The following is a 13,777-nucleotide window of genomic DNA, read 5'->3' as shown; positions in this document are numbered from 1 at the left end:
TCCCTCCTCATCCTCTCTACCACCCAGTTCCCTCGCTTTATCCACCTTTGATGATTTTTTTTCCACCTTCCAAGTGAGATTCACACATCCTCCCTTGGGCCAGTTTATTTGGGTCTGTGCATTGTAGCATAGTTATCCTGAACTATATGGCTAATGTCCAAGTATAAGTAAGCATATACCATATGTGTCTTTCTGGGTCTGCATCACCTCACTTAAGACAATATTCTCAAGTTTAATATATTTGACTGCAAATTTTATTGTGTCTCAGTTTTAATAGCTAAATAGAATTCCATTGTGTAGGTATACCATATTTTCTTTATCCTTTATTCAGTTGAGGGACATCTAGATTGTTTCCAGTTTCTGGCTACCATGAATAAAGTTGTTATGAAACAGTGGTGCACATCTTTGGGTATATGGCCAGGAGTGGTATAGCAAGGTCTTGAGGTATATATACATATATATATATATATATATATATATATATATATATATATATATATATATATTCACTGAGTTTTTAGTTAATTTTGTAACTTGCCACTTTGTTGAGGTGTTTATCAGCTATAGGAATTCTCTGGTAGAATTTTTGGGATCACTTGTGTATACTATCATATCATCTGCGAATAGCAATACTTTATCTTCTTCCTTTCCAAATTCTATCACCTTGATATTCTTTAGTTATCTTATTGCTCTAGCTAGAACTTCATGTACCATACATTAAAAACATCTATTGTTACATTTTAAGAGAGGAGTTACCTTTGGATTCCATGTGGTATATAGAAAAGAAAATTTTACAGTAAATTATTTAACTAAATATTTTCCATTTCATTTTCAAAATTTCTATCTCACAAAAAAGAGGAGTGGGTATTATTTCTAAGATGCTTTCAGAGTAAAGTAAAAACAAAAACAATAAAAAATATAGGGTTAAGCATGGTGACTCTCTATCCTCAGGAATAGGGAGGCTAAGATAGGAAACTCACAAGTTTAAAGTTATCTGAGCTACACAAATATGTTCAAGTCCAATGGAGAGAAGCAGTTTTTTAAAAAAAAAAATTGTGATGAGAAAATAAACTTAAGATTTTATTTGGTCATCAAGCATTACCTGAACAATCATAACAATATAGTAAAACACTCATATCTATTCTCATTATGTAAAACACCACATTGTTAAAACTAACACAGAGAGATTTTAAAGCATCTCATGATTGTATTCATTAGGCCTTACCTGAGGTGACAATATCTAAGGGGATGAAGATAGACATATAAGACAATTACTTGGATGTTGGTCAAATAAGTGAACATGATAGCAGAAGAATTACTTCTTCTTATTAGTCACAGGTAGGTCATTTAAATTACTTAACAGAACATCTGAATGGAAAGAGTAAGACAATTCCTGACCTACAGCATGGAGAGTCAGAGGGAGTCTCAGTATTTTGTGTGTTTATTTGCAACTGCTATGAAAAAGACACTAAGAATAAAATATTATGTATAGTGTCTTTTTATTTTTTATACTATGGTAATCTAATGAGTATTTCCATAAAATGTTGATTCATATTATCTTTATGTAAGCTATACATAAGTCTATGTCTCAGAAAACTAACCATACTGCATTTATCCAAAGCATATTTTCCTTTGATTGAAAAATACATTTTTTCAAATAATGTAACCTGGTTATGGTTGTCCTTCCCTCTACAAATCCCAGTTCCTCTCCACATCCCTTCCAATCCAGATTCACCTCATTTCTGCTTTTAATTTCTGACCCCAAATTTGTCCTGGCTATAAGAATTGAAGGGACAAACACATTGAAGAAACTGAGGAAATGACCAACTAATGACTGGCTTAACTTGAGACTCATCCTATGACAAAGATCCAATACTTGATACTACTAATACTCTGTTATTCTTGCTGACAGGAGCCCAGCATAACTGTCCTCTGAGATTCATTTTAGCTGACTAAAACAGATGGAGAGACCCACAGCAAAACTTTAGACTGAACTCTGGAAATGTTGTGAAAGAGGTGAGGGAAGGACTGAGGAACCAATAGGTGATAAGGAACTCCACAGGAAGACCAACAGAGCCAACTTGCCTGGACCATTGGGGCTCTCAGAGACTGAACCACCAAAGAGCAAGCATGAGCTGGACCTAGGAACCCCCACACATATGTGGCAGATGTGCAGCAGCTCGGTCTACTTGTGGGTCCCCCAACAAGTGGAGTGAGGACTTACCCTGACTCAGTTACCTGCCGTGTGGACCTTGCTTCTCTATCTGTGATGGCTTGTCTGGACTAAGTAGGAGAGGATGTACCTAGTCCTGTACTGATGTGCAATGCCAGGAATCATTTGTCAATAAAAAATAATGCCAAGCATCTCTTAAATTCTTGCCCCCCCCCAAAAAAAATCTGTGAACAAGGGTTTTCCACAAGAGAACAATTGTTGCTAAGACATAGCCAACAATTTGAACAACACTACGAAGATTCAAAAGACCCTTGCTTCTCCAATCCCTGCCAAGGAATTGCTACTTGTACGAATACTCCAAAAGAAATGGATTTCCTGTGCCAATGTACTCATTGGTACAGTGGACTGACCTGTGAAACTGACACTAATTCCTGTTGAGGGAACTTCTGCCAATATGGAGACACCTGCCATAAAGACACTGAGCACCCTTTGTGTATCTGCCCTGCTGCATATACTGGAAAGTTCTGTGAGACAGATCACAATGAATGTGCTTCTATCCATTGCCACCATGGTATCAATGGCTACTTCTGCTATTGTATGCCTGAATACCAAGGCATTCTAAGTCATTGTGATTTAGAAGTAGATGAATGTATTTCTGACCCCTGCATGAATGAGGCTATATTCTTCACAGAGATAGAAAGATACATGTGTGTCTGTCTGCAAGAGTATTCTGTTGTGAACTGTGAATTGGAAAATAATGAATGTAGATCTCAGCTATGTCCACAAGTCAGGATGCTCGTGAGGCTTACTTCTGTGACTATGTAGCTGGATTCCTTGGAGACCACTGCAAGCTCAACTTTGATGAATGCATCAATCAGCCCTGTCTCCATGGAGGTCTATGTGTAGAAGGAGGAAACAACCCCTACCATGGCTGCACAGGTAGTGGATTCACAGGAACAAACTGTGAGACTGTGATGACTCTTTGTTGGTCAAAGCTTTGTCACAATGATACAACATGTGAAGACACTGTTGACAGCTATATTTGTCACTGCTGGCCTGGATACATAGGTGCTCTGTGTGAAATAGACAGAAATGAATGCAGTAGCAACCGCTGTCAATTTGGGGGAAAAATGTGCTGAGCTGTCCTCAGACAATCAATAGGGACACATTGCAGGCTTGCCTTCCTCCTTCAACTACCTTTGCAGCCTCAGGCTGTGTTTGTATCTGTCAGTCTAGATTCAGAGACAGAAGCCTAACATAACTGTCCTCTGAGAGGGTCCACCCAGCACCTCACTGAAACAGATGCAGAGACCCACAGCCAAACATTAAACTGAGCTCAGGAAGTCTTGTGCAAGAGGTAGGCGAATGACTAAGAAATGGGAAGAGGATAGGGCCTCCACAAGAAACCAACAGAGTCAACTAACCTGGACCCATGACGGCTCTCAGAGATAACCACTAACCAAAAACATACAAGGACTGAACCTAACCATCTCTCCCACATATGTAGCAGATGTGCAGCTTGGTCTTCATGTGGCTCCAGGACAACTGGAGTAGGGGCTTACCCTGACTCTGTTACCAGCCTGTGGATCCAGTTTCCCTAATTAGGCTGTCCTGTCTGACATCAGTGGGAGAGGGTGTGCCAAGTCCTGCAGTACAGTGAGGTGCTGGATAGGTTGGTATCCAGGGGGGCCTCCTTATCTTAGAGGTAAGGTGAGGGGCTGTAACAGAGGAGCCATGTGAGGGGGTACTCAGAGGAAAGGAGCACTCTGATCAGGTTTTATATTGAATAAATTAATGGAAAACATAAAAATAAAAAACAGGCTTCTAAGGAATAATGATAAAATTAAATATAATAAGATAAAAAACAAAAAACAAAAAAACAAGCACATCAGATCTTGACAAAACAAAGAAAAAGTAAGGAACAGAGCCCAAGAGAAATCATAAGAAACAGATCCCTCCTTGTTCATATAGTCAGAGATCCCATAAAAACACTAAACTGGAAGCCATAATAAATATGCAAAGGACCTGATTCCCTGGCTGGAGTGCCTAATTGTATTTTTATGCAGATATGAACAGAGTTGGTATAATGTCTCAATAAACAAAAACATATTGTTTATATTTGTTATAAAATATATTTTGTCCTTTCAATTTTCTAGTAGAACCCTCTTTAAGTATCAACCAAAACTGAATGTTTTACAAAATAAAAAAGTGAAAATTTGTATCATGTTATCAAAAATGTCTGTGATACAAAATGTACTGGTTTAAGGAAGTAGCTATTAGAAGGTGAAACTTTAGGAAATAAACATGTCTATAATGAAATTTCTTTTACATATCAGTAACAAATCAAAATAATTACATCTCAAATATATGTTATATGTGTTAAATGATATAATGAGTGGAAAGTCTAGTTCAATAGATGATGGAATATGTGTGTGTGTGTGTGTATGTGTGTGTGTGTGAACTAAAGGAATGAAGAGAAAGGAGGGGGGAGGGAGGAAAGAAGGAGCCCACACCTGGCCAGAGTTCCTCCTGTGCTCTGGGCAGGTGGACTCCAGAGGGTTGCCAGATGCTTTCCACTGGACCCCAGGTGGGCATCTAAGCTACTGATCCCACACCACAGGGGGTGGACAAGGGGCAGCCCCTGATACCACAGGTCCCTGGGGTGACACCTTCAGCCCCCAGTTACAAGAGCAAGAGCAGAAGGAGAGAGGTTCCCATGCAGATGAGAGTCCTTAGTCTGAGTCTTGACTGGAGCACAGGAAGGCCTTCCATCTGGAGATTTGACATGGCCCTTTAGAGGAAAGCCTATCCCGTTGTCCAAGGACAGCTGACCTTGATGAACAGAGACAGTCTATAGTTTTAGAGCTTTATTATAGAAAGGCAGGGAGAAAGGAAAGAAGGAGAGAGAGAGAGAGAGAGAGAGAGAGAGAGAGAGAGAGACTGGCCATGGCCAAGAGGAGAAAGGCTAGGGTAAGAGGGAAAGAGCAAGAGGGAGAGAGAGAGAAAGTGAGAGAAGAGAGTGAGGTGGGGCCAAGCAGCCCCTCTTATGGTGGGCTGTTATCATTAGTGTTGCTAGGTAACTGGGAGGAGTTTAGCCTGAAGGTCAGAAGCTTGGGACATTGTCTACTTGACTACTAACCATGCTTCTCCTGTGGGGTCTGTGGGAGTGGTAACTTCTACAGGAGTCTTGAGTCCAAGAGACATGAGGGAATGCCTACTGTGCCATGTAGGTGAATTATCACCATTCCAGGATTCAGACCTCAGCTCGACTGGAGACCAGACTGTGCATAGCCCAATGCCACACGTGTGTGTGTGTGTGTGTGTGTGTGTGTGTGTGTGTGTGTGTGTGTATACTAGTTACTGTTAAGACCAATTAATTAAGTGTTGTTTTATTGTCTTTGTAAATATACATGTGAAGGATGAAAGAAAAGGCACAATGAGGGGTAATAAATGGACAGAAGTCAATTGTTTATTTTGTGTCATTTCCAGGAATCAAAAGTGCAGTTTTCAAAATATATCATTAGGAACCATTATCAAAGACTTAAAATGTAATTAGTGGTTGATCTGCTAATGCTTATAAAATAATGTAGTCTAAGACAAGTGTGTTAGTTTGCTTTTATTTTCAGCTTAACACAACTCAGAGTCATGTGGGAAAAGAGAACCTCAAGTAAAGATTTACACAGAGCAGACTGGCCTCTGGCCAAGTCAGGCTGAGATTGTCATGTTTGATGCCTGCTATGGGAGAGCCTAGCCTACTGTGGCCAACCCCATCCCTAGGCAGGTGAGACTCAGCTTCACTAGAAAGCCAGTGAGCACAATTGGAAGCCAGTGTTGATCCATGGATTCTGATTAAAGTTAATGGCTTCCTTTGCCTTGTCTTTTGTTAGTGTGACCTGACTGTGACCTAGAAGCTGGACACTGAAGTATTTCATTTCCCCACATAGTTTGCTTGTCCTTAAAACTTATATCACAGCCATGGAAAAGAAACTAGACCATTTTTTTAAATTAACATCTGAATCTGATATTTCATATCTACCCAATCATATCAATATATATTATTTTTCTCTACACTGTGAATTACTGATATGAGTATAGAAATGAGGATATTCTCCTTGTTATAGTTATCTAAGCTAAATGTGAAGGAAGTAAACAACTAAAAAAGTATACATAGAGAAATTGAATAAATAGTTCCAAGATGGGAATAAAAGTTAATAGTTTCAGATTCAGATAGGTTGGCATATCAGAACTATCCAGCACCTTCTAACCTCATATAATTACAACAAAGTAAAATTTATCTTTTAATCTCAATATCAAACATATTCATTTATAATTTTTCTTGTCATAGCCATAGTTTTTCTTCTTTTGTTTTTCTCCAGGTGAGCTTAGATTTCTGAACTATTTTAACTTTTTACTAAAAATACTTCAGGTCACTTGCCACTGTCAGTAGGCTTGATTCCATGAAGAACTCCAATTGCCATTGTGATTAATAAAGTGTTTCTCTGCAGACATTTTCTACAAATTTCAAGATGATTTACAAATTTTCATTGTATCTTAATAGGTGATCCAGTGATGTTTATAAAATAAAAGGTCAATTAAGTAATCGAAAGTAGTTGTAATCATCCTGTTGGTGAACAAAGAGTTACTTGTTAAAATGAGGAAAGAGTAGAAAACAATCTGGCTGCAAAGTTCATAAAGTTGAATAGCAGAATGTATCTAATTTACCTAGTGCGTCAAAAGGCCATAAACTTTGTCACATTTTGTGAATGCCACAGTTGTAGTCTCATATATGGAAATGTTTCTAATACAACTTAGTGAAGGGAGGAGCTCCAAAAATATGGTTGGAAACAGAATTGCTCCAGTCCTTATTTACAAAATATCTGCCAAATAAGGGATGAAGCAGTGTGCTTTCAGATGTTGACACAGAATAAATAGAAATGTTTTGGAAGAAAAATAATGCAAAATTATTCATAAATCTAGAGTGATCTGATTTTAAGTGTTGAAATTTTGACAATGTTCACATTTATTTTTGTTCTTGAGAAAGGAATAAATAGGAAGAAATTATTTTTAAGATATCTTAAAATCTGTGTTGTGCTTTGAATTTATCTTTCTTTTGAGTTCTAAGTGTCTTTTTACTCAGATTTTTTTTTTTTTGGTCTAGAGTGTAAAAAACAAGAAAAATATTTCTAATGACATTGTGTTTTTCTACTTGCCTAAGTTAGCATTATATTTATAAAAGTTTGCACTTGATCATTATAATTATGTATGTCTTCCAGTTTCAATGTCATATTAGGGAATCATTGTCCAAAATGCAACTATTAAGTAAGAGTGTAGCAGGAAGTATGTTCTGACAAAGTATTTAAACATTCAATTCAAGAATTATTTAATCATCTTGTGATATCATACCTGTGTTTTACTTTATAAATTTTATTTTACTAGAACCTCTACTCTGCAATGATACATATCAGCCTACAAATTTATCTAAAGTAAAATAGATAAGGTCAAAACTCCACAAAAATTTTAGAATCCCTTTCTGTTGAGTTGCATAAAACTTGTTATTCAGTTTTCATTGATCTGATTTTGTTTTCTTAACAAAAGAACTAGTAATAATTCTATAATTTAATAGCCCTCTATTCTGAAAATAGAAAAGAGTGGTACTCACTTATTGGAATGTGTGAGGTGAGAAGAATTTTGGATGTCATTTATTGTAGAACTTTAGAATATTTATATAACTGCATAATGGTATTAAAGTATAAAATAATCCAGGTATGTTTCATGTTCACCTTGTTATTATTGTTTTTGTCTTACATGAAACCCAGAAAATCATATACTAATGGACAGGTCATTAACATGAAGTAAAATTGGGAGATGGGATATGATAAGACTTGTAGAATGTGTGAACCAAAGGGAGGAATTCAAATCACAGAAACATACTTTAGGGAACCTGAAACTTTTCTCTTTATTCCATTCTCAACTATGACAGAGAGAATATCATATTCAAAGGCATGCACTGAATATGATGCTACTTTCACCATGTGCCCAACTGAATCCAACTGAGAATGGAATAACAAAATAATCTAAATGAACTTTCCTATATTTAAGTTGTTTGTTTCAGGTAGGTTGTTCAAAACAATTGGTCTAGTTCTTATTAGTAGTAGAAAGAAATGACTTGACTAGAAACTACATGATTATATTTGTCAAATTTCCAGTTGTACTGAAGGTATTAACAAGAAAACTGAAGATATTCAATAATTGGTTACAATAGTTTAGTCTTTCAAACACATATAAGCTGAATCAGACCATATATAACCATTTGAAATTCATGTTTTTAATTTTCTTTTAGTATACTGACATGTACATTTTCCCAATTTGTTCTTGTCATTAGTTCATTCCTGTTTATTTCTTAATTCTTAGCCTATTAGAACAATTGCCAGTTTGATTTATGTACTTGTTGAAGGAAATCTAAATTCATTACATTATGGACAAGTCTCTATAATCATGAATACACATTGTTTGTTTGAAGATAAAATTTCAATTATTACTTATAAATAGCCAAAAGAACAATTACCAGGTCATATAGTATTTGATTAATTTTGTAAGAAACTGCTAACTCTTCTTTTCCAGACTAATTTAATAATTTTATCATCAACCTTCAATATAACATAGTTTGATCACAATTTCCCTGTTAATAATTTTATATTAAACATTACAATTATGCATAATGTTGAATATCTTTTAATAATCCCTTTTGATATTTATAACCCTTCTTTGGTGAGATTTGAAATAGCATTTGAAGTCTTCTTTAGCCATTGGGCAAAAGGGGTTCCTTCTTTACAGTTTAGGCTTACATGATTTTTGTGTTTTCTAGATATGACTTCTTTCAGAGATAAAATTTTCAAAAGATTCTTGTAACAATTAGTATGTCTACTTTTTCATTCCTTATATAAAACTGGGCAGAGTGTGATATGACTTCAATCTTGGTTTGTTATTTCACATATCCTAGTACATTTATATTTCTACATTTATATTTCTATATGAATGTTAGAATCATTCAACTTTTTACTCCAGATAAATTGGGAGGAATTTGAATGGAAACATATGAAGTACACAGGTCAGGTCATTGTAAGAACAAAGAACATTTAGTGTATGAAGTCTTTAAATCTTTAAGGTTATTCATTTTTATATTATTTTTGAAATTTTCATACATGTTTATGATCATACCTGCCATATATTTCCCACTTCCAGTTCTTTCCATATTTTTCCAAGTAGCTTCACCCAAATTTCTTCTATGCCTTTCTTTGAAAGCTCACTAAATTCAGTTATTGTAATTTATATGTGCATGGATATGGATTTATCCACTGAATTATGGGAAATCTACTGGTGGCCACATCTTTAAAAAAATTACTCTCCATCTTCTATGAACTATCCAATGCCAATAACTCCTCTATGTTATTATGTTCAGGGATAGATCCTGAAGGTTATTTATCCCATCTACACAAATATTTTGTCTGTTTTGGTCTTTGGCAGTTGTTATTCATGCAGCCACAGCTACTGTGAATTCTTGAGTGCTAAAACCATGCCATATCCAAAAAAAACACACTGCACAGCACTCCTACCCATCCTTGAGCTCTTACATTGTTTCTAAGTTGCCTTGTGCAAAGTTTCTAAGTCTAGATGATAAAAGTGATCAACATAGATGTTTCATGTAGTACTGATTTTTCTTTCTCTTACTATGGTTGAGAGTAGCTCAGGCTGATATAAATAAGCTTAAATATTTAGAAGGAAATTTAATATAGGAGCATATTTTCTCATTTATTTTTACTTTCATTTCCTGATAACTGCGTTTCACTGTTAGAGGTTAAGGTTTGTTATGGAGTGAATGTGCCTCAAACAAATGTGTTGAAATTTTATTCTCAATGCAACAATGTTAGGAACTATCTGCTTTTGAAAGATATTTAGTTCTGTCTTGGGAAATATATGGTGAATAAGATCAAAATACATTATGTTTACATATGAAAATGTCATTAAAAACCAGTTATTATGCATAATTTACATATGATAATGAAAAGTGTAGATAAATAGTAATGCCCTTACAGAATGATTAGGTACAGAAGATTGATCTTCCGACTGTTCTACCTTCTTTGTGTGAAAGGAACATTTCTTTCCTTTAGAGAATGTTTCACCCATAGCCTTATTATGAAAACAGAAACCAGAGCCCCAGCACAAACACTAAGAAATATTCCAATGCCTAAATCTTAGGTTGGACAGCCTCCCTCAATGTATAAAACAAATATATATTTTAAAACACAATGCATATTTCATAAGTGGAACTGAAGACTAAAGTTTTTCCTAAGACAAATGCCAATACAGAAACGCTTTGAACATCCATTGGTAGAAGCTGGAACATTGTTTAGGAGAACGGTAGACAATGAAGGTATCAATATGTGTGTTAGTTAGCTTTCTGTAACTATGTCAAAATATATGATAAAAACTGCTTACAGAAGTAAAGGTTTGGTTTTCTTCTGGTGGATTCAGAGATTTAAGAATGTGTTTGGTGGCTTCGTGTCTTGAACCTTAGGTGAAGTAATTGTCACGGAGTCTTGAATCCACAGGTGAAGATGGTGTTTTCTTGGCCACATTTCAGTCAAGAAAAAGAATGTCTGGAGATATGCTATAGTACCTAAAGGCATGTTCCCAGAAAGCCACTTCCTTCAACTCGATCCCACTCCCTAATAAATTATAACATCTCAATAACCAACCATACTAAAAATAGATCAATTATTACGCATAATAGTACAGTCAGTGAGAGCCTTCAATTAGTTCTTAATATTCCCAACTCTGAATATAACTGCTTTTCAGAACATGGTAATTTTGGTGACATTTCCAACCCAAACCTTAAATCCATAACTGGATCCTTTGTGCAATTCTGATAAAGACATAGAAGTAAAACTCTAGACATAAATTTGAACTTTTAAAGATAGTATTAAAGTATTCACAAGCACTGTGTTGGTCTAAATATGGTTTCAAAGGAATGGTAATGAGGTCTCAAATAAAAATGAAGATTAGTATATTGAAAACTATGGGAAAAACATGTGTCCTTATTACACAACAGCAAAGTCTGAATTTTAAAAGAACCAAAGACAAACCAGTCTTAAGTGGGAATGGAAAAAGCAAGACAGTTCTTGCCTAGTGTGCCATCTCTGCCATGGATGGGAAGACATTGAGAGATGAAGGAAAACCAGTTGAGCCTTAGGCAGCCACTTATCCTGCCAGGTTAGTATAATTTCCTCAGAATTAAAATTTTCCTTCCTTGAGGGAAGATGGAGACTCCCTAAGACTCAGGAGGGTAGCAAAATGTACACACTCGAGTTTCTCCTAAACTTGTCCTATATGGAAGGTATCATGCAGGAATGATATTTGACAGACAACATTTGGAATGATTCATAGCATTTAATTACTGCATGTATTAAAGTGCTATAAGACATAAGCATTATAAATACAGTATTCAAAACTAATTAGGAAACTATGTGGGGAATTGTTAATTAGAATATCTAAGGTAAAACCAGGCATATGACAAATGGATGAGATTAATATATATAGTAAGAAAAACAAGTTATCATTTTAAAGTATTTATTTATTTATTTATTTATTTATTTATTTGATTATTTTTTTTACACTCCAGATTTTATTCTCCACTCCAGTCCACCCTCTGACTGTTCCATATCCCAAACCTCCTCCTCACCCCCTGTCTCCACAAAGATGTCCCCACCTACACCCCACATCCCTCCAGACCTCTAAACTCCCTGGGGCCACTAGTCTCTTGAGAGTTAGATGCATCATCTGTGATTGAACAGAGACCCAGCAGTCATTTGCTATATATGCGTTGGGGGCCTCATATCAGCTGGTATATGCTGCCTGGTGGTCCAGTGTTTGAGAAACATTAGGGGTTCAGATTAATTGAGACATCTGGTCCTCCTACAGGGTCACCCTTCTCCTCAGCTTTTTTTCAACCCTTTCCTAATTCAACAACAGGGGTCAGCTGCTTCTGTCCATGGGTTGGGTGCAAATATTTGCATCTGACTCTTTCAGCTGCTTGTTGGGTCTTCTGGAGTGCAGTCATGTTAGGTCCCTTTTTATGAGTGCTCTGTTGCCTCAGTAATAATATTAGGCCTTGGAACCTCCCCTTGAGCTGGATCTTCTTTACCTCAGTCTTCTCCCCATTATCATCCTTGTAGTTCTTTCAGACAGGAACAATTATGGGTCAGAGTTTTGATTGTAGGAATACAACCCCCTCCCTCATTTGATGTCCTGTCTAAATTTTTTGTTACTTTTAATTTTTACAGTCCAATCTTTGTCCCCTCATGGCCTGCTCTCCCACAGTTCCTCATCCCATTCCTCTTTGCCCCTGTCTCCATGAGGATGTCACCCCTAACAGGTCTCTCCACTCTCTGGGGCCTCAAGACTTTCAATGGTTATGCGCATCTCCTACTGAGAGATCTCAGGGGTCTAGGTAAGTTGAGACTGCTGGTATTCCCATGGGGTCTCCCTCCTCCTCAGTTTCTTCTAGCCTTTCTCTAATTCAATCACAGGGATCCCCTTCTCTCTGTCAGCTGCTTGTTGGGCCTCTCAGAGGACAGCCATGCTAGGCTCCCGTCTGTAAGCACACCAACATATGAGGTCTTGGGACCTCCCCTTGAGATGGATCCCAGGTTGGGTTTGTCACTGGATGGCCTTTCCCTCAGTCTCTTCTCCATTGTTGTCCCTGAAGTTCTTTTAGACAGGAACAATTCTGGGTCAGAATTTTTGACTATAGGATAGCAACCCTATCATTGCACTTGATGTCATGTCTTTCTATAGGAAGTTCCCTCTCCCCACTGTTGAGCGTTTCATCTAAGGACCCTCCCATTGAATCCTGAGAGTCTCAGGGAAGCTTCTAGTGGGTCTCTCCATGAACCATTACCTGATATTGCATATTTTCATTCATTCTGCTGGCCTTCAGTGCTTCTCTCCTATCTCTGCACCATGCCCCAATACCTGATCATGTTCCCCTACAGATTATCATTTGAAACACTCACAGTATTTAAGGACAAACCATATAAGGCAGGAGATTCAGGAATCATGCATACCCCACAACTCACATACAAAGTTCTCTATAGAACTTACAGCTACTGGCCTATGACAAAATTGGGGACAATTTTTGCATAAGCCATTGCCCAGAACACTTAAGCGGTGAATCATAGTGGTATCTATGGAGCACTAACTCACTTTTCAAGTAAACAATATGCAATAAAATAAATAAATGCAATATATGGTAGCATGGCTACCTCTACTAAGGTTTTTAAGATGTATAAGAAATACCCAGGTCCATTGAAAACACTTGCCACAGAAATGGTACCACTACAGAGAGTTATTATTAGATAGCACCTAACAGAAAAGTAGAACAAAATTTGAGACCCTCCAAAAACTCCCCCTGACCAACACACACACAGACACACACACAGACACACACACAGACACACACACACACACACACACACACACACACACACAGAGAGAGAGAGAGAGAGAGAGACAGACACTTGTTGCATGAATTTTAAAGACCATGCT

At 36.8% G+C, this 13,777-nt stretch overlaps 1 pseudogene; it reads left to right on the top strand.

Annotated features, from left to right (window-relative positions):
• Positions 1 to 2,949: 2,949 nt before the first annotated feature.
• The window catches only part of LOC110314483, a 16,706-nt pseudogene continuing 5,878 nt past the window's right edge, over positions 2,950 to 13,777 (top strand).

This window comes from Mus pahari, chromosome X (genome assembly GCF_900095145.1).
Source record: "Mus pahari chromosome X, PAHARI_EIJ_v1.1, whole genome shotgun sequence".
Lineage (NCBI taxonomy): Eukaryota > Metazoa > Chordata > Mammalia > Rodentia > Muridae > Mus > Mus pahari.
The sequence above is the reverse complement of the archived record's forward strand: the minus strand, read 5'-3'. Positions and strand labels throughout refer to the sequence as shown.